Raw genomic sequence first — 21261 nt, 5'->3', positions numbered from 1 at the left:
AATAAGGATTTAGAGAGCGGTTTAAAGAAATATTGTTGCAGAGCATATCCACTAGTGTGTCTTAAAATCAATTTAGGATATAAAAAGTATTATTTTAGTAGATTACCTAAAACTTGTCTCCTATATTTTTTTGAGATATGGGAGAAGAGGAATCTCCTTTTATTTAGGAGAAATAATGCTTTTTTTAGGAGATCTCTTAAAAATTATAGGTATAAAAGATTAGTAAGAGATTTGCCGCAACACCTTCGTCTCTTAAAAATACTACTTTTTAGGTAGAAGAGATTGGATAGGACATCTGATAAAAATACTCTTTGCTACAATGTCCTCAAAACTTGTTTAAACATCTCCTAAAGTACTATTTTTGTATGTATAAGAGACTGGATATGATATCCAGTGAAGATGTTCTTGGTATAAGGTCCTCAGAACATGTTAAAACAACTCTTAAAATACATTCTTTATGCATAAGAGATTGGATATATGATATCTGGTGAAGATGTTTTTAGCTATAAGGTCCTCAAAATGTGTTTAGACATCACCATGTAGTTTCATGTCCTCTTAAAATACTTTTTTTTATGTATAACAAATCGGGTAGGATATCTGGTGAAGATGGTCTTGGCTATAAGGTCGTCAAAACGTGTTTAAGTTATTAACATGTAGTTTCATGTCTCTAGGCCTTAAAATTCAGAGTTCCATTTAGTATTCCGGGCAAGCGTAAGGACCGATGGTGTATTTCACTTTAAATAAAACAAATAAAAAAGAAAGAGCGACATGGTCTTTTTATGTCCTGAACGAACTGTAAGCCCATAGTATTTGGCTGATGCATGTTCTAAAAAAAGAACAGTAAATGTTGTTTCTTTTTTGGGGGGGTGACATTTAGTATTAGTTCTTCTTTATTATAGCAAAAAAAAAAGAAGAGGTCAGGGCGCAATGACACGTCGAAAAAGGATAGACTGAACACTAAAGACATGCTCAGAAGACGTCACTGCAATACCCAAGATGGTGATCTCTGTGTCCTTGTTCACAAGGGACAGTAGAGGATATACAGCGCCTGTTCTTCACCTGCACCTTTGCTAGAAGGTGTTGTCATGCCCTAAACATTGGAATGAACAGCTTGGCCTACTGCCCCGCCTGACACAGGCAAGAGCAAGTTCAAACCTGCCGTTTTTTGTGGACTTGGTAATGATAGCCTCTTGGGAAATTTGGAAGATGAGGAATGGAAAGATCTATTAGAATTGATCTCATCCGTCTTGACCCAACGGTCGAGACGGACCCCTTGACCGCGTCCTGATCGGGGACGTCCAGCCATCTAGTGGCTGGTGGGCCCCCGTCGTACAGTGCCTTATAAAGAGGAGGTGGGGTAAACGGCTCGGGATACGAGGTTCACCGCCGCCACAGCCCCACAGTCCTAACCCTAATCCGATCCAGAGGGTGGCACTGCCAGCGGCGGGAAGCGCCACTGCCTCCACCACAGCCGGTCTCCACCGCTACTTAATCGCCCGTCGCTACCCTAGCGCAGATCATCACCGGCGAACCAGCGAAGGCAGGGAGCTCCTCCAACCCCTCCGACGGTTAGATGTTCCTACATTTCCCTCTCTCTCTCTCTCCGTCTCCTACTCCCTCTGAATCTCTAAGTCACTAATTATCCCAAATACAAGTAAACACCCACTGGATCTACACCTAGACGATCTAAAGAATATAACATTGGTATCGGAGCCGCTGATCTAGTGTGTGGATCTTGTCAGGGGCAAGAAACCGATTAGAAAAGAAAAGATAGACTAGATCCGTTCGGATCTAGACAGAGAAGGTGATTCAAATCGACCCGAAATTTCACCAAACCCTAAAATCCCCGGTCTAGTTCGTAGATCTAGATCGGGGACAGGAAAAGAAAGAGAGAAAGATTGACCGAATCCGGATCGGATCAGGGAAAGAACAGACCGTAACCCTACCCCTAACTGTGATCTCGAATCAAGAAAGAAAGGATGGATTGGAAGGGGTTTTCTCCTACCTGGGGATCCCCTGCGCCGTCACCACCGCCTGCCGTCGCACTGGACGCCGCGTGGGGAAGTGGAACACCAGCCGACCGTCGTGGTCACGCCGCCGCGCGGCCACGTCTCGAGCTCGGCGGTAAAAGGCACCACCACAAAGCCGCTCGACGGCGGCGCGCTCAGCCTTGGGCGAGCGCGCGCGCCAGCGAGGAGCCCCACGGCGGCGCCGCCATCTCTCCTCCAGTCGCCATGGGCGGCTACCTCTTGCTCGATGTGGGGCTAGAACAGAGGAGAAAGGGAGGGAGATAGATAGGCTGGCCGGCTGGAGACTCGCAGCGGAGGCGGCGGCGCCACCTCCTCGTAGTTGTCGGCTGGCCACCGCCACCTTTTTTCCTCCGCCGCAGCCGCTCCGTTCAGTGGAGAGAGAGGAAAGGAAGAAGAGAATGAGCTAGGGTTACGGGGGGAAGCGTCGGCCCGGCGGTTTTGTTCGCCCTAGACGCGCTGCTCGGCCGTCAGATGCGCGCGGACGACCTGAGATTGAGCGGGCTACATCGCGGCCCAGGCGGGGCGCGCGGCCAGTGGCACTTTGCCGCCCCAGGCCCACGTTGCGGCCTGGGCAGGCAGTGCGTGCGCGCGAGGGAGCGGGGCTGGGCTGAATGTTGAGTTGGGCCGAGCTAGCTTCTGCTAGTCTTGGGCCGAGAAAAGAAAGAATGAGCCTGATTTTTTTTTGTTTTTTGCTAGAAAATAAAAAAAATATATGTATTGGCTCAAAAGAAAATAGAAAAGAGAATTTTTCCTGTGGGTAAAATTCAAGAAAAGTAAGTCGGGCCGTATCTCCGGTTGGGCCGAATGCACAGTGGTGATTGAGAATTATTTTATTATTTTTAGAAGCAAATTTCGATGATTTCATTCAAAGAGTGATTTAAAATCTCTGATAATTATTGCACCAACGTGTTAGAATTTTCAGAGAGTAGAAAAGTACAGTAAAATGCTTCTGAAAAGTAGAAAAGAAATTTTGTCAATTTTCCGCTGCGAAGTTAAAGTTTGTTGTCATCAAATTAAATTCGAACCAACGGGAGAATTTAATTTGAAGAGCAGTTATAGTAATTCAGAAAATGATGAAAAGTTGATTCTCCAGTTAAAATTGGAACCAACAAAAAAATTTACTTGGAGGAATAGTAAGTTAATAGTTAAAGTTAAATTATGGTATTGTTATTTTCGGACCAACGTTGATGATAACAATATTATAATTCTATGAGTTCTATGTTTAAAGTTTAAATCTCTGATAAATTTTGCATCAAAGTGACCAATTTTTCAGAGAAAAGATAAAGATCAAGGAATGCTCTTAAACTAGAGAAATGTATTTTCATGTTTCCGCTGCAATGAAGTTGATTGTCTTCTAATTAAATTCGAACCAACGGGAGAATTTAATTTTGAGGAGTAGTTCTATGTTTTCAAGATTATTGAATTTCTATACGTTAATTCTATTTCTGCCCAACGGTGATGTGAAATTAATGTAGAAGAATGGTGTTTTATTCTATTTCTGCCCAACGGTGATATAGAATAGAACATAAAGATTTTAAAGTTTAATGAGCATTATTGTTGAATATTTTTTCAGACAAAAGATCTCTATGCTTTCATTCTTGAAAGCAGTAAAAGAAATGAGCTGGGTACTTGTGACTCAGATGATGAAATACCTAAGGGCAAGTTATGTATGAAAGAATGCCATTGCTTAAGGGACTGTGTTCTCTTTAAAGAATGGCTTCAAAAGAAAAGAATTCTAGGATATTGATCCAAGAAAAGAGATAGATCAATGAGAGTCTTCATTGAGAAATGTCTTTTATGTACTCTCTGTGAAGAAGAACTTATTTTTAGTTTCACTTATGAGAGTTGTAAAAGTCATATACATGGATTAAACATGTGTGTTAAAAGAATATTCGGATTTATTTCTGAATTTGATGATTGAACATGAGTCAATCTTGACAATTATGTCCGTTCAAGGGAATTATCTCGCATGGACGGGAAAAGGTTGTGATAGTACCCGCATGGCGGGAAAAGTTTGAGAAAATACCCACATGACGGGGTGAAGTTGGCATAGTACTTATCCCGCATGGCGGGAGAAGGATATGATGACTCATGTGCTCTAAGTGTATTCCACACATGGAGAGAAGTTTGGGGTAGCTCTTATGCTATCCTAGAATTGACCGTACACTTTGATTGTGTCATGGTCATTAAGTACTCAATGAGTTTAAGAACAAAAGAAAGTTGCATGTGAACCAAAAGATAAGAATGATATGTAAGTGTGACTTGCAGAAGTATTGATAATAATAGACTATGTTGAGTTTTGAAGTGTAATGAGGAAAATGTACTCTCATACAAATTTTGTTTGCATGATGTAATCATGTGGATGAAGTAAGTAATCAAAGTTTCCTCATTCACAAGAGTTCTGAATATTTCGAAATTGTGGTAGAAAAGTTCATACCACATTTCGAGGGGGAGAAATGTAAGATTAATTAAGAAAGACAATTAAGAAAGATACTTCCCCATACTTCAGATAATGCAATGCATACTATGCATTGAAGGTAAAAGTGATTTATAAAAGATGAATGTGATCGTTGAGGGAGTAAGACGGTCATAATAACGATACCCCTAAAGTAAAGAAATAGCTAAATTCCTAGACCTTTTACAGTTCTAATAGGAAGATAGCATAGTCGGCTAGTATTCATACTAGATGAGTTTAGAGTTATCAAGGCAGTGCTAAACGCATCATATGAGTTTTTAGCAGATTAAACCCAAAATAAAAAATTTAAAGATACACCATCTTTACAGAAGATGGAGTAATCTAGGGGAGCATGGTATGTAGATACCTAAGGCTTGAATAGAAGTGGGATTACATATCCACTATAGTGTTTTTAGAGCCACAAATTGCTTTATACATGCTGATGTTGTATGACATATACAACACCAGATGTTAGCTCTTAAAGAAGATGAATAAGTAAACAAGGATCTTGTGATACAGGAGGCTATAGAACAATTGTCTTTTGGCAATGAAGAGTAACAATAGCCCCATATGAAAGAAGTGCCACGAGGCCCTAGAAGGTCTCAAAGAATAAGAAAATCAGATATTTCTGGTGACTAAGAAGTAAAAGTTAAGAAAGAAATTCAAATAGAGAGTGGTTCCACCTCATTTGAAGAAGCCATGAGAGGCGTTCACTCGTCTAAATGGCAAGAAGCAAAGGAACATGAAATGAAATCGATCAATACCAATGATGTTTAGGACTAAGAAGAAATTCCTAATGGAGCCAAAACAGTAGGCTATAATGGGTCTACAAGACAAAGGTGACTCCAAAGGGAATATAGAAAGATATCCAAAGGGAATATGGAAAGCTATAAAGCGTCACTTGTGGTGAAATGATTTACATAAAGAGAAGGAATAGATTATAATGAGCATGCAAGGATTCTTTTAGAATCATAATGGTATTAGTGGCACATTACGATTTACAGTTACATCGGAAGGATGTAAAGACACATTCCTCAACAGGGATTTGTATGGAAAAGTTTACATGGCATAACTCAAAAGGATTTGGTCGTGAAAGGAAAAGAACGTAAGGGATGTTGCCTAAAGAAATCCATTTATGGATTAAAGCAAGCTTCAAGACAGTGGTTCTTGAAGTTTGACAGTACAATAAGAAAGTTTGGGTTTTAAAGAGAATATAGAGGACAATTGTATTTATGCAAAGTTTAAATATGGGAAATTTATTTTCCTAATCCTGCATGTGGGTAGCACCTTACTCGCTAGTAGTGGTGTTAATCTACTGTTGGAGAAGAAGCAGTTCTTGTCCTTAAGTTTCAATGAGAATGGTCTTGGTAAAGCATCATTCGTTCCAGGAATTGGAACTTACCGAGATAAAAGGAAAAGGGGTATTAGAACTACCTCAAGTGTATACTTAGAGAAGATTCTAAAGAAATAAAGTATATATGTGAATAAACCTGCGCCTGTTCCTATAGTCAAGGGTAATAGTTTTTGGAACTTTAAGTGTTCCAAGAATAAATGTGAGATCGATCAAATGGACGTCCTATATGCTTCAGCTGTTGGAAGCTTATTGAATGCTTGTAAGCAAGAACTTACCCTGACACAGTTTATGTATCCGAGATATTTTGACAGAAGTCTAGTCCAGATATAGATCACTAGAATGGAGTTGAGAATGTTTTACAATTGTGCAAAGATTTATAGGCCTCATGGTGAGTAAGAAAGAATAAGTACTCTCAAATAGTTGTGGGTACAAAAGTTAAATTTTGGCGAGATGTTTAATGAAACCCACATAGTAGCTAACACTCGCAGTTGGAGTTTTATTGTGAAAAAGCTCCAAAGAAACAGTTGTGGTGTCATCAAAGATGCATACCCATGGTATAGCTTGTTATGAGGCTTAAGGACAGGCGAAATGGTTAAAAGAACTTACACCCTGGAATTGATAATGGTATACAACAGTAATAACCATTTAAGAAGTTCGCACCTATAACAACAGGGTCAAGTGTGCTGCCAAACACATTGACGTTAAAGTTATACGTTGTGAAGGAGAAAGTCTGGAATCATACTAAAAGTATTGAACATAAAAGTAACAAGCAAGTGCTTGCGGATCCGCGTATAAAAGGCTTACCACACAGTCGACATGGGTTTATGGTATAGCCTATGATTTCCGGACAATAAAGGGCCCAAAAGTTAAATAATCTGTTTCAGAACAGAGACGTGTATTGTAGCTGTTAAGTCTATCGGCGATTGACCGTGACGATGAAGCATGCTCTATGCACTAATCCGTGATGGAACAAATAAAAGTAAAAGGGATTAAAGTCAAAGTTTAAAGTTAAAGTATGAGTTGAGATCAAGGGGGAGAATGTTAGAATTGATCTCATCCATCTTGACCCAACGGTCGAGATGGACCCCTTGACCGCGTCCTGATCGGGGACGTCCAGCCATCTAGTGGCTGGTGGGCCCCCGTCGCACAGTACCTATAAATAGGAGGTGGGGTAAATGGCTCGGGATACGAGGTTCACCGCCGCCACAGCCCCACGGTCCTAACCCTAATCCGATCCAGAGGGTGGCACTGCCAGCGGCGGGAAGCGCCACTGCCTCCACCACAGTCCGGTCTCCCACCTGCTACTTCATCGCCCGTCGCTGCCCTAACGCAAGATCATCACCGGTGAACCAGCGAAGGCAGGGAGCTCCTCCAACCCCTCCGACGGTCAGATATTCCTACATTTCCCTCTCTCTCTCTCTCTATATATCTCCTACTCCCTCTAAATCTCTAAGTCACTAATTATCCCAAATACAAGTAAACACCCACTGGATCTACACCTAGACAATCTAAAGAATATAACAAGATCTTCCACGGCAAGAACCCCAGCTTTAATACCAGGCTCGCAAACTTTTAAAACCAATGTAATCTTCAATTGCTTTTATTCGCAAACTTTTTAAACCAATGTAATCTTTAGTTGCTTAGATTTAGAGGAGACCTACGATCTTCCTTTTGCGTTTGGTTAGATGCCTTCAGCTAATTTCGCGTTGTAAGTTTGCTCCGTAACTTTCTTTTGAAAATTTTATAAAAGTTCGAGACATCGTGGGATCTTCCCCACAGTCTTTTCGGTCAAAAAAAAAGACACGTCGAAGAAGATATTCAGCATGTTCGATGGTTGGTTTCTAGACTAATAAGTTCGACTGATGTTAATTTATTGTGAGAGAAAAATACTGTATCATGATCGATAGATCCGATGGAAGCCAACCGGCGAATAGGCTGGTTGCTTCGCTTCTCCTATTTTTGGATGGAACCTCGCTTTGTTTTGCAGCTGTCGTGCGTCGTGGCCCCCATAACGAAGCAAGCATTGCCGTCCATCTTGAGGTCGCTTTTGCTGATTGACAATGATACAATACAATGTGCGCGTGTGCAGAGGATGCTGTGGAGCACCACCTTTTGACCGGCATCGGTATGGGCTACATACAGCCTGCAGTGGCGTACTACTCCAGCTACATATATACGGCCATACTCACCTAGTCACCTCACGATTGCAGTGACGTGAGGACGAGGGCGATAACCCGGGCACCCTCTCGGCTCTCCCCAGAACAGAAATAGACAGGGGATGAACGGCTGATATGAACACGAATTTGTGTTCTCAAGTTCCGTGAAAATTTAAGCCTGTTTTAAGCAAATCATTTGCAGGATTCCTGTCATCGGCCCAAACAAGCAGCGTACCACCACCGTTGAGCGGGCTAGGTAAGCACTGGTATGGTACGTACGAGAGACAGGCGAATCTGATGGTCACGTACGGTCGAAACAGAAAAGGCAGCGGAGGGATGGACGAGCGAGCGTGTTGGCTTGCAATCGAAAGCGAGCGATTTTATTCTCTCGGCATGATTGCACCCTGCCTGCCTGCCACGATGGACCATGATCCATCAGCTCAGCTCCTACTACTATCCTCCATTTTGCTTTAGGCTGATTGGTTTCCAGAGGCTCCTAAAATTCCTATCACATCGAATATTTAGATATATGCATAGAGTATTAAATATAGACTAATTATAAAACTAATTACATAATTTGTGACTAATTTGCGAGACGAATCTTTTAAGCCTAATTAATCCATGATTTGACAACATGGTGCTACAGTAACATACGCTAATGATAGATTAATTAGGCTTAAAAATCGTCTCGCAAATTAGCCTCCATCTATGTAATTGATTTTGTAATTAATCTATATTTAATGCTCTTTATTAGTATCTAATATTTCGATGTGACATGAATTTTAGGAGCGATTAAAGAACCAAACACTTTGCTCATGTCTCCCCTATGACTGTGATGTGATATTCTCATCTAACGCCGCAGTGGTGATTAGAAGAGAGTAGACTAACAGAGTGATTAATTGCAGGTAGACCCTACTGGATCCCCATCTTGTGCGTCGCAACAGGTGGCCAAACTCGCCCAATCCAGCGATCACATCACACTCGCGGCATTTGGAAGCAGCAGCAGAAAAGGTTGTCATTGTCGTGAGCTGTTTGTTTCCGACTCCAGATAGATAGATGCCGTTTCCTTGCGTCTTCTTGCGTTCGCCCACCTGTGCTTGCCATACATACATCTTGGGTTTTGCCATTGGAGCACGCAACATATATATGACACACTGCGTTTTTAAAAGTCTCCTGGTTTGGTTTGGATTTTGGAACTGGGTAGGCATGCTTAGCTTTCGTCCTCCGTCATCAAGACCGTACGTGTTGTTTAATAACTAATACTCCTAGTAGGAGGATGGAGGGAGGGAGGGAGGGAGGGAAACGGTTGCTTCTTGTTGCTGCCGGTCGCCTGCACGATTTGGTGGTCGCAGTTGTTAAATCAGGGAGCCAGGAAATTGGCAGGCGTTGACACAAAACACAGTGCATTGGTTCTCCGATTTCCCTGAAGGCCTGAACCCTTAGATATTTGACTTGTGGTCTGTGAAGGGTGTCAATCAAGCTTAGTGCTTGTGTAGTCGTGTTAGTATCAAGGCCCTGTTTAGTTCCCTCCAAAACACCAAATTTTTCAAGATTCTACGTCACATTCGAATCTTTGGACGCATGCATGAAGTATTAAATATAAATAAAAAATAAAACTAATTACATAGTTTAGACTGAAATCCACGAAGACGAATCTTTTAAGCCTAATTAGACTATGATTAGATACTAATTGCCAAATAACAACGAAAACGCTACAGTAGCATTTTGCTAAATTTTTCGTGAACCAAACTGGCCCCAAGTTCGAGGTAGGTGGAGGTGGAGGTGATGGGACAGGCCACCTAAAATGGGATGTTAGTTCTGACGAGGGGAAACGAACATGGAGGAAGACTGACAAGGGAGAGCGGCCAGATTCTGGCAGGCAGGCCTCTGGACGACCTAACTCAAACAAGGCCACAGAGGGCAGGTAATCTGGTTAGCCAACCAAGAGAGTGGCTCCAATGAGGACCGAGCGGGAGCTCGGTTGGCTAGTTCCGACTGGGTTCGGGCAGCCCACCCGCGTTGGAGCGCTGGCCGGCGCAGTTGCCTCACCCGGGAACAGCTGTTCCCAAAAATAATTTCTGTTGCCATCACAGGTGGATACGCCACAATGGTTAGGGTGACGTGTCCGTCACGTTCGAAGCCTTGATGACTTCAGATACCTCTCAGCAGCAGCCACGTGCAGTCTCTTTGTATAGGTGTAGGTCTAGCTTGTGCACTAGTATGTGAGTGTATACGTGTGGTGGTGAGAGTTGGTGCATAAGTTCAGATACTGCAACTTGTAGTTGAAGAGCTGAGGAAAAAAAAAAAGAGAGAGAGTGGCTCCAAAGTCTCGGTCAAGGTGGAGGCCCACGGCTCTGAAATTTGCACAGCATGCCAGCATATGTCGTGCATGCATGTCGTCAAGGCAGATGAGGTTCGGCATCCACCTGCAGGGTTTTCTGAATCTCTGCCTGATGGAATGAAGACTTGCATTGTATTACTATCTCTGAGAACTGAAGATATACTATATACTATATATACTGCCTTTCCAAAGTGAACTAGAGAATTTGTTCTTCCTATCGTGCATCCCAAAATACGGTTAGCGTTGCTGCATTAGCAGTGCTTGTTAGAATGTAATTATAACAGCCCATATTGGGCGTATGGCCCATTGGCCTGTGTACATTGTAACCCTAGCCTATTAGGCTATATAATGAAGGCCACCCCCTAATTAGGGTGTACGGTGTGTACGGTGTTATTCTACATGGTATCACGAGTTCTGGGGCCTGATCCCGGGCTTTCTCCTTTCCTTTTCCGCTGCCCGTGTGCCCTTCCTCGAGGGCACGCGCCACCGCACCACAGGGCTGCCGCCGCCTCTGCCCCGCGCGCCCCTCCAGCCGCTGCCGCCTCCTGCGCGCGATTCATCGCGTCGCTCAGGCCGCGCCGCTCGCTGCTGCCTTCAACCGCGCGACGCACCTGCAGGCCGCCGCCTCTGCCGCCCGACGCGAGTCGCGCCGCACAGGCCGCTGCCCGCCCACGCCCCTACTTCTAGCGAACAGGCCGCGCGCGTCGACTTCGTCATGACGTCCTCGACGACTTCCTCTGCTACCTCCGGTGTTCTCGGCTCCGGAACCTCCGGCGCCATGGGGGACGGCATCGCCCCTGCCTTCTACGCCGCCTATGCCGCCGTCAACGTCAAGCAGCACGTCCCGATCGCCCTCAGCCTCGAGCGCCCCAATTACTCCAAGTGGAAGGCGTTCTTCACCGCCCTCTGCGCCAAGTACGGGCTGCTCGGCCACATCGATGGCACGGAGGCTGCGCGCCCGGCTGACCCCACGTGGTCTCAGCCCGACGCTTGCATCCATGGCTGGATGTACGGCTCCTGCGACGACACCGTCCTCGACCTCGCCATGGAGCCTGATCAAGACGCGCGTGCCCTGTACGTCTCCATCGAGGCCCTATTCTAGGCGAACAAGGAGCCTCGCGCTGTCGTCCTCGGGCAGGAGTTCCACAGCATGCTACAGGGTGATCTCTCGGTCGATGCCTACGCCCAGCAGATGAAGCATACTGTTGACGCCCTACGGGAGGTTGGTCACACCATCTTCCCCGCGCAGCTTGTGCTCAACCTCCTGCGCGGCATCAATCCTCACTTCGCCACCACCACCGACATCATCGCCAACACGTCGCCGCTCCCGGACTTCACGGCTGCCACCAACATGCTCCGTGTCAAGGAGCTTCGCCTCGGCTCCGAGGGCAAGGAGGCTTCGGCATCAGCACTCGTCACCTCCTCTTGCACTTCGCCATCCTGCCAGCCCACTCCCGCGCCATCCAACCGTGGGGGTGGTGGCAAGGGAAAGGGGGCAAGGGCAAAGGAGGGCGTGGCGGCAACGGCAACAACGGAGGCGGCAGGCGCAACCAGCAGCATGGCGCCCATCAGGGCGCTCCAGGCGGACGTCAGGCTCCTCAGCCGGCCGGTCCTTGGGTCTGCTATAACCCTTGGGCTGTCCAGCAGTGGCCTTATGGCAGAACCGCCTAATTTAATGCCTCACAGGAGTGCTTGTCTTCCATTAGACACTAAGCACTCGAGGGAGAACACTAAATTACTTGGTTCCGTCGGGCACACCCCAGGGGAGAACCCAAAAATCCACATTTTTGCCATCAGGATCACAAATGAGAGAATAAAGCTTACATCCTTCGTAACCATTTCTTACATCACTTTTAATACAACATCAGAGTATAATAATTATTAACATAACAGCGGAATGAAATTATATTATCAGAGTTGTAAACAATTTAATTGAACAGCGGAATAGAAACATATGAACAGAGTTACAGCGGAAATAAACCTCTATTAATGACATGATGAAGTATTGATATATATAGACTACGGCAACAGATTATGAAACTTTCATTTATAAAAGTATTTGGTGAGGGTTATAAATAACAACTACGATCGCAGCGTAAAGGAAATCCTCTCTGAGCCCACCAGGAGGAATCCACACACAAAGGTCAGCTCAAGCGTCCACCTGTCACCTGCAACAGGGGGAATAAAACCCTGAGTACTCAATTGTACTCAGCAAGACTTACCCGGCAGGAGAAAAGAAAAGACTCCAAGGATATGCAAGGCTATCTGGTTTGTGGGTTGCATTTGCAGAAAGCATTACTAAGCGTGCGTCCTTATATTTGATTTTTAATAATAGCCGCATTGGTTCATAAACTAACCATTCTATGTAAGCACCTGTGCTACTTTCAAGTAGGTGGTAAGCAATCAGATTTCCTTTTCCATCTTTCATCTTTCATCTTCAGTTCTTACTACAATGCTAAACCGCAGACAAGCCGTACCGGATAGCCCGGCGATTCGCGAATCAATGCCCTCGGCTGGGTACCCCGAAAACACACGCCCTGCTTGTACCTCGGGCACAAGCAGGACCAACCCATCACTCTCCTGTCCTGGGTGTCCAGGTCCCCGTCCAAACTGGGACTCCAAGCCCTCGCCCCTGAGTCCCGGACTCAGTGCGGTGCAAGGACCTCCTCCACCAAAATAAAACCCTAACAGTCGGTCCGGAAAGAGCCGGATCCGCGACAAGAGAGCAACAAGTCTTCCAAGCGCCCATACACAAGTATGTGCTTGGGATAATAAGTCTGTGACCTGCCTAGAGTCATATGCAACGATTGGTCCTTAACCGACCAGACAGGGAAAAAATAGTGTAACCAAGCTATGCCCCGTGTCCACGGCGACACAACTCCTTACACTCACCAATACCCAAACCATATCCCTGCCCGGTCACCATTTTCCTTTCCACCATTTTGATATTTTCCAAGTGATAGTAATCCAATAATATATTTCCTATCTCTCGCGAGTGACAGATAATCACTCGACTTCTATCGGAGTCCTGTAGCATAGCATTCTACACGATCCTGTCATACTAGTAAGACTCATAGGAATAAAGATATATATGCAAGTGGGTTTCATTCAACTCCTTAAACTTAATGCACAAATATAATTTAAACTGCAAAAAAGTAGAGGTTATGCACCGGGGCTTGCCTGGGTAAAATATAACCAAAAGTTAGCATTCCATCTTCGTGATATGATCACCATAGCATCATCTTTCAGCTACTCCAGTTGATATCATCGATCCACCGTCGTTCCTATTATGATATGTATTGATGCAAATGCATATATGTAAATAATCAACGATAGCCGAAATTCTTAGAAATCCAATCACGCTTCCAAAAGTACCATGTCTCCAGCAACTCCCGATGACACCACAATCCATCGACGTCCCTCCGTCGGCGTCGAACTCACAGTACTCGGCAAACAGACACAATTAAATATTCACATAAATTCAACTACGTTCCAAAAATTATGAAACTTTATGGATAGGTGGGGTTCGATTTTAGATGAATTTAGGAAGAAGAAGTGATGGAATCGGAGTTAGCATTGTGGAGATATTAATTGTGCAAGGTGGCCGCTAATTAATCACAAGGAGAGAAAATGAAACGTGATTAGTGGCCACGAGCTGCCGCTGGTTATTAGAAAGGGAAAAGGAATAAAGAAATTGGTGGAGTGGATTAATGGCTCATGACTCTTGACTTTATGTGTATAGGAGCTGAGTTGGTTCTCGGCTTTGCTACTAGCACATGGCATAGGACAAGCTGCTGTTGTGGACTTAAACAAAGAGCAGAGTGGGTATACGGCTAGGATTCTTCGAGAGAGACACAGAGAGCACCGGGTGTTTGTGCTCCTCAGCTCGTCCACCATGGACAGCTGCTGGACTTTCGCCTGATGGCGATTCTAGCCATGACTTCCAAATCTAAGGGCATGGGGAGGTAGAAGGGAGGTAGGGGATGTATGGAGACTATCTACCTTGGTCTATTGCAGCTTGAGGAAGGAGATCAACAGAGCGTAGCCTTCCCAGGCAAGAACAGAGAAACTCGATTTAGAGAGTAAGATGGTGAGCGGTGGAGTGGGATGGCTCAGCAGGCTTAGCGTGCCCTTTATAGGCAGGAGATGCGGGGCTGGAGGTGGAGCTGGCATCTGGCTAGCTAGTCATGTGAATTAGATTTCACGTGATGAACTTGGAGTGGGTCTTTGGTCATGAGTGCATTAATTCAAATGATAGACTTTGAGTGGTCTTTGGACTTGACGAGCACATCAGGACTAGAGTGTGCTTTGGGCTAAACGTGCTTGGTGGTGAGGTGTCGATTCATTCATGCAGGTCAAGGAATTAATGGGGAAGGAGACCACAAGTCAAGGAAACATTAGAGAATGAGAAGATCAATTGCAGATTAGCTACCTCAGCTGATTATTGCAGCTCGAGAGAAATCGATAGACGCAACTTTCACGGACAAGAACAGAGAAACTTGATTTGAGAGAAGCAAGTGAGCAGTGGAGCGGAACAGCTCAGCGTAACCTTTTAAAGGCAGACGACGTGAAGGCGCGACAGCGACGCGTCATAAGGTTAGCGGCTAACTAGCTTGCTTAAAGGTAATAAAACGTTGCTACGAACGACGGGATGCTTCGGATGAACAGTGTTTCCATGCTGCTACAGCTACCGTGTTTTTACCGGGCTTATTACAGCAGATGGTGACTGCCTGACAGTAGTCGTCGTCGGATAGTGAGAGAAGCTAGCTAGGCTGAACAACTAACTGCTTGCATCGATAGTCCCCAGCTCCCACACCACTTGCTTATGTGTGTGGCATGCTGCTCATGCATCACATTCTTTTCCTAATAACACGTCATAGACTTGACTTTGGGGACAGCTAATTAATTCATAGGAAACTTTGGTGCTTGAGCTAGTATACTATAGCAGGAAGACATGACTTAGTTTGTAGGTGCATACTAAAGATAGTCAAGAGCTGTCAGAGGTCATGGAAGTCATGGTTGTCTGCAGAAGCCGTGTTTTTCTTCGTGGTACAGTGTTTTCTGTGCGCTACAGTGATTTCCACGACGCTACAGTGTTCCTCTGCGGTGCTGCTGCCCCGACGTGCACGACGTGCTAGCTACAGTGAAGCATGTTTGATTTCAGGCGAGTATGGTGCACGCCGAAAAAATAAATGAAGCTGCTGCGCTCTCTTTCTCGTCAGTTCATGCTTAACAAAATAAATCCGTGAGTTTATATATATATATGTATCGTTCTATTTATTAATGGATTTTATTTTATTTATAAAAGTTGATTTTCATGCTTAATCTAACCGAACAAAACGTTCTCTAGAATCGTCATCGGACATTCCTGAATATTTCTACGCACTGCGTAATTTATCTTGAGCGTTGATTTGAGTCCACGAAACTAAGTTACACGGGATTCACTTGTCGCAGCAAGTACGTTTTAAATTAAAAACCCGAAAAACTCGTTTCGGAAATTTTTCTTAGGCCTAAATCGCGGTGCTAAATAAACTCGTAACACCAGGGGTGTTACAGGCCTCCTCAGCAGCAGCAGTGGGGCGCGCCATCCGCGCCTCCTCCATCGCCGTCGCCCCCTCCGCAGGCGCACACTGCCTTCGCGCCGGCCCAGTACTCCACCGCGTCGCCAGGGTACGGGTACGGCTCCTGGGACGCGACCAGCCTGATTGCCGCCCTCAATCAGATGGCGGTTCAGGGGTCTTCCCCCTGGGTCATGGACAGCGGAGCGACATCCCACATGTCCTCCAACGACGGTATACTTCTTTCCCGTCTCCCGTCACTACCGTCCTCCATTACGGTTGGTAATGGGCAATCTATTCCTATCTTTAGTCATGGCACATCTTCCTTACAAATAGCTGATCGTTCCTTTCATCTTGATAATGTTCTTGTCGCTCCGCAACTCACCCGTAACCTGTTATCTGTTCGACAGCTTACTCGCGACAATAATTGTTCAATTGAGTTTGACGCCTCTGGTTTTTCTGTTAAGGATCTCAAGACCAAGACAGTCCTCCTTCGGTGCAATAGCCATGGGGACCTCTACACCATTCCACATCGCATTCCACCTCGCTGTCACGTCGTTGTCGTCTCCCCGGAGCTGTGGCACTCCCGCCTTGGTCATCCTACCCCTGCTGTCGTCGCTACTCTAAATAAGCTATCAGCTATCTAGTGTAATAAAGCAGCTCGCCGTATTTATCATGCTTGCAGCTAGGTAAACATGCTAGGCTGCCTTTTGCTAGTTCGGTCTCTAGTACATCAGCACCTTTTGAACTTATTCATTGTGATGTTTGGACCTCTCCAGTTGTGAGTATTTCTGGTTATAAATTTTATCTTGTGTTAGTTGATGCTTATACACATTATTGCTGGGCGTTCCCTCTTCGTCATAAATCTGAAGTTCATGAACACATTGTTCAATTTGTTGCTTACGCTCACACACAGTTCAGTTTTGCTGTCCGCTGTTTTCAGGCAGATAATGGCACCAAGTTCCTCAATAATGCCACCGCCACCTTCTTGGCTGGTGAAAGCTCTAGTTTGGTTTTGGTTAATTGATGAAACCCTAAGTGCTAACCTAGTTTATCAAGATGATTATGAGATAGGTAGCACTACCCCAAGTGATGAAGTAATGGCGAAGATCATGACAATGGAGATGGCATGGTGATGGTCAAATGCTTAAACTTAGAAAAGAAGAAAGAGAAAAACAAAAGGCTCAAGGCAAAGGTATAAAATGTAGGAGTTATTTTGTTTTAGTGATCAAGACACTTAGTGAGTGTGATCACATTTAGGATAGATAGTCGTACTATTAAGAGGAGTGAAACTCGTATTGGAATGCGGTTATCAAAGTGCCACTAGATGCTCCAACTCATTGCATATGCATTTAGGATCTAGTGGAGTGCTAACACCCTTGAAAATGTTTGTGAAAATATGCTAACACGTGTGCACAAGGTGATACACTTGATGGTGTTGGCATATCTACAAAGGAGGTGGTGTTTGCAGGGTTGAGATGGGTTTAGGGTCCCTCTCTCCCTCCTGCCTCGCAAGCTCAGTGGGATTCAGCGCTTTCGGGAAAATGAAATGCCTATTTTCTATTGCGCCAGATGCAAATTCTTGGAGGTTGGCACATTTGAGCAAGGTTGAAGAAGTTAGAATTGAAATGAAGTTGGTCGAAATGATGCTGGCGTCGGTCTACTGACCGGATGCTGGGTCATGCAGTGACCGGACGCTGAAAGGCCGTGTCCGGTCAAACTGACGGGTCTGTACAGTACCGAGGGTATTGCATCGGACGCTGGTCTGTGTCTGGTCAAGGTGGACCGGACGCGTCCGGTCGAAAAAATATGCCTTGGGGAGCTTACTGGAAACGACCGGACGCTGGGGCTTCAGCATCTGGTCAGTTTTACCAGAGCGTCCGGTTAGCTTCGTAGCCGTTGAAATCTGACGAACAACGTTTGAAGCTGGTGACGCGTGGCGTCCATCAGGCGACCGGACGCTGAGGGCCAGCGTCCGGTCAGAGCGTGTTTTGCCCAATGAAGGGGTATAACGGCTCTATTTGATTGGGGCTCTATTTATAGGCCCATGGCCGGCTCAAGGGTGCACTTTTGCACATTTTCATTGATATAGCAACCTTGTGAGCTTAGCCAAAGCCCTTCCACTCATCTCCATCATTGATTCTTCATCTTTGTGAGATTGGGAGAGAATCCAAGTGCATTGCTTGAGTGATTGCATCTAGAGGCACTTGGTATTCGTGTTGTGCTGCGGATTTCGCTTGTTACTCTTGGTGGTTACCACCATCTAGACGGTTGGAGCAGTGGTGGAGGATCGGCACGAGTTGGTGATTGTTCGTGGCCATCTCCGATGATTGTGAGGGGAGTTGTACCTTCCCCGGCGGAGTGCCGAAAGGTAACTCTAGTAAATTACTTGTGTCATTGAGTTACCTTACTTGTGGGTCGGTTCTTGCGGTGTCCAATCGTGTGGACGAGGTTTGTGAAACACCTCTTAGCCGCTGAACCACCAAGTGTTGGTCGACACAATGGGGACATAGCGTGTTGGTAAACACGTGAACCTCGGGAGAAAATCGATTGTCTCTTGTCTTTGGCATTCTCCCGGTGTTTGGCTATATATTCATCTTATGATTGGTTCATCCCCTACACGTTGGTATAATCACCTTACTCACTTATTTACATTCTTGCAAACTAGTTGACACAAGCTCTTTAGTGTAATTAGAATTGAGAGCTTGCTTTATTATTTATATTCATCTAGTTGAGCTCTTTAGAGTAGCAAGGTTGAGAGCTCTTAGTGAGTAATTACATAGCAAGTTTGTGTGCCTAAGTAATCATTGCAACTAGAATTGTTGAATAGGTGGCTTGCAACCCTTGTAGAGCTAGAGCATGTTTGCTTACGCTATTTGTCATACTAATCAAATTGCTCTAGTTGATTTGTAGATTTTTAAATAGGCTATTCACCCCCCTCTAGCCATATTAGGACCTTTCAGCTGGCTGCAGCATTCTCCTTCGCACCTCGTGCCCCTACACATCCGCTCAGAATGGCACCGCTGAGCGCATGCTCCGGACTCTGAACAATGGTGTTCGCACACTTCTGATTCATGCCGCCATGCCTCCATCCTATTGGATCGAAGCTCTCTCCACCACTGTGTTCCTCACGAACCGGCGGCCATCCTCGTCCAAAAATAACGGTATACCATATCATCTCCTCCACCACAAGATGCCAGACTACTCTATCCTCTGGGTTTTTGGCTGCCTATGCTACCCCAACCTTAGTGCCATGACTCGCCACAAATTGTCTCCTCGCTCCACGGCATGTGTCTTCCTCGGTTACCCTCCATCACAGAAGGGTTACCGGTGTCTTGACCTCTCCACTCGCAAGATCATCATCTCGTGACACGTCGTCTTTGATGAGACTCACTTTCTGTTTGCGGCCTCCAAGCCTCGACTGGATTCTCTTGATTTTTTGTTACAGGACTTACTTCCCACCCCTGCCCCATCTACCTCAGACGTTTGGCACTCACGGACCTCGGTGGCGCCTACCTCGTCTGGCTCAGACGACACTGGCGATCCCGTCGGACTTGACCCTGCCATCCTGTGGCATGGCGCTGCTCACCGGCTACCCTCGGCTCCTTGGCAGGCCGCGGCTCCAGCACCTCCTCCGCCAGCAGGTGTTGTCACCCCTGCCCTTGCCCGGCAGCATTCGACATCCACTACAGTCGTCGTTCAGCTCCGCCGCCGGCTCCACAGCCTCCGCTGCTGGCTCCACATCCGCCATCGGCGGCACCTTCGGCCCCACTGCAGCAGGCAGTGCTGCCCCAGGCTCCAGCACCGCAGGAGCCTCCTGCGTGGGTGACTCGTTCCCAGACGGGTTCCCTACCGCTGCCCATGCAGCTGTATGGCTTCACTGTAGCGGCCTCCAGTCTGGCTTCTCCGTTGCCAGGTAACTCTCGCGCCGCGCTCATCGATGCGAATTGGTGTGCGACGATGGCTGAAGAATACAAGGCGCTCATGGACAATGGCACCTGGCGTCTCGTTCCTCGACCGCCTCGAGCCAACGTCATCACCGGCAAGTGGGTCTTCAAGCACAACTATCATGCTGATGGCTCTCTGGCTCGTCATAAAGCCAGATGGGTCGTTCGTGGGTTCTTGCAGCAGTACGGCATCGACTACGACGAGACGTTCAGTCCGGTTGTCAAACCGGCCACCATCCGGGTCGTCCTCAGCATCGCCGCCTCTCGTTCTTGGCCGATCCATCAACTGGACGTGAAGAACGCCTTCCTCCACGGCCATTTGAATGAGACGGTCTACTGTCAGCAGCTGCCTGGCTTCGTCGACCCGACAGCTCCCGACCATGTTTGCCTCCTGCAAAAGTCCTTATATGGACTCAAGCAGGCGCCCAGGGCATGGCACTAGCGGTTCTCCGGCTTCATCCGGCGGTCTGGCTTCACAGCTTCGGCCTCCGATACGTCCCTCTTTGTTTACACAGTGGGATCTGACATCGCCTACTTGCTACTTTACGTCGACGACATCGTCCTGACAGCCTCGTCGACCTCGCTTCTTTGATGCCTCACCGAGCTTCTTCACTCCGAGTTTGCCATGACAGATCTCGATCTTCATCACTTCCTCAGGATCTTTGTCACGTGTTCGGCTGATGGCCTCTTCCTATCTCAGCGCCAGTACGCTGTGGACCTGCTCTAGCGTGCCGGCATGGCTGAGTGTCACTCTACGGCGACTCCTGTTGACACTCAGGCCAAGCTCTCAGCTATGGACGGCGCTCCGGTGGCGGATGTCACTCAGTACCGCAGCCTCGCTGGTGCTCTACAGTACCTCACGCTGCCTCGTCCGGACCTTGCCTATGCAGTTCAGTAGGTTTGCCTCTTCATGCACGACCCGCGAGAGCCTCATCTTGCGATGCTCAAGCGTGTCCTGCGGTATGTCAAAGGCACCCTGTCCACCGGGCTTCACATCGGCACAGGCAGCATCACAAGCTTGACTGCCTACTCCGATGCTGATTGGGCTGGCTGTCCCGACTCTCGGCGTTCCACTTCAGGGTATTGTGTCTTCCTCGGCGACAATTTAGTCTCTTGGTCCTCTAAACGACAGACTACGGTCTCTCGTTCGAGTGCGGAGGCTGAGTATCGTGCTGTTGCACACGCTGTGGCTGAGACTTGTTGGCTTCGTCAGTTACTTCAGGAGCTCCACGCACCCATCTCTTCGGCGACGATCGTCTACTGCGACAATGTTAGTGCTGTCTACATGACCGCCAATCCAGTTCATCATCGTCGCACGAAGCATATTGAGATAGATATTCACTTCGTCCGTGAGAAGGTTGCTTTGGGACAGGTTCGGGTGCTCCATGTTCCATCATCTCATCAGTTCGCGGACATTATG

Source organism: Miscanthus floridulus, chromosome 4 (assembly GCF_019320115.1).
Source record: "Miscanthus floridulus cultivar M001 chromosome 4, ASM1932011v1, whole genome shotgun sequence".
Taxonomy (NCBI): domain Eukaryota; kingdom Viridiplantae; phylum Streptophyta; class Magnoliopsida; order Poales; family Poaceae; genus Miscanthus; species Miscanthus floridulus.
Note: the sequence above shows the minus strand (reverse complement) of the source record.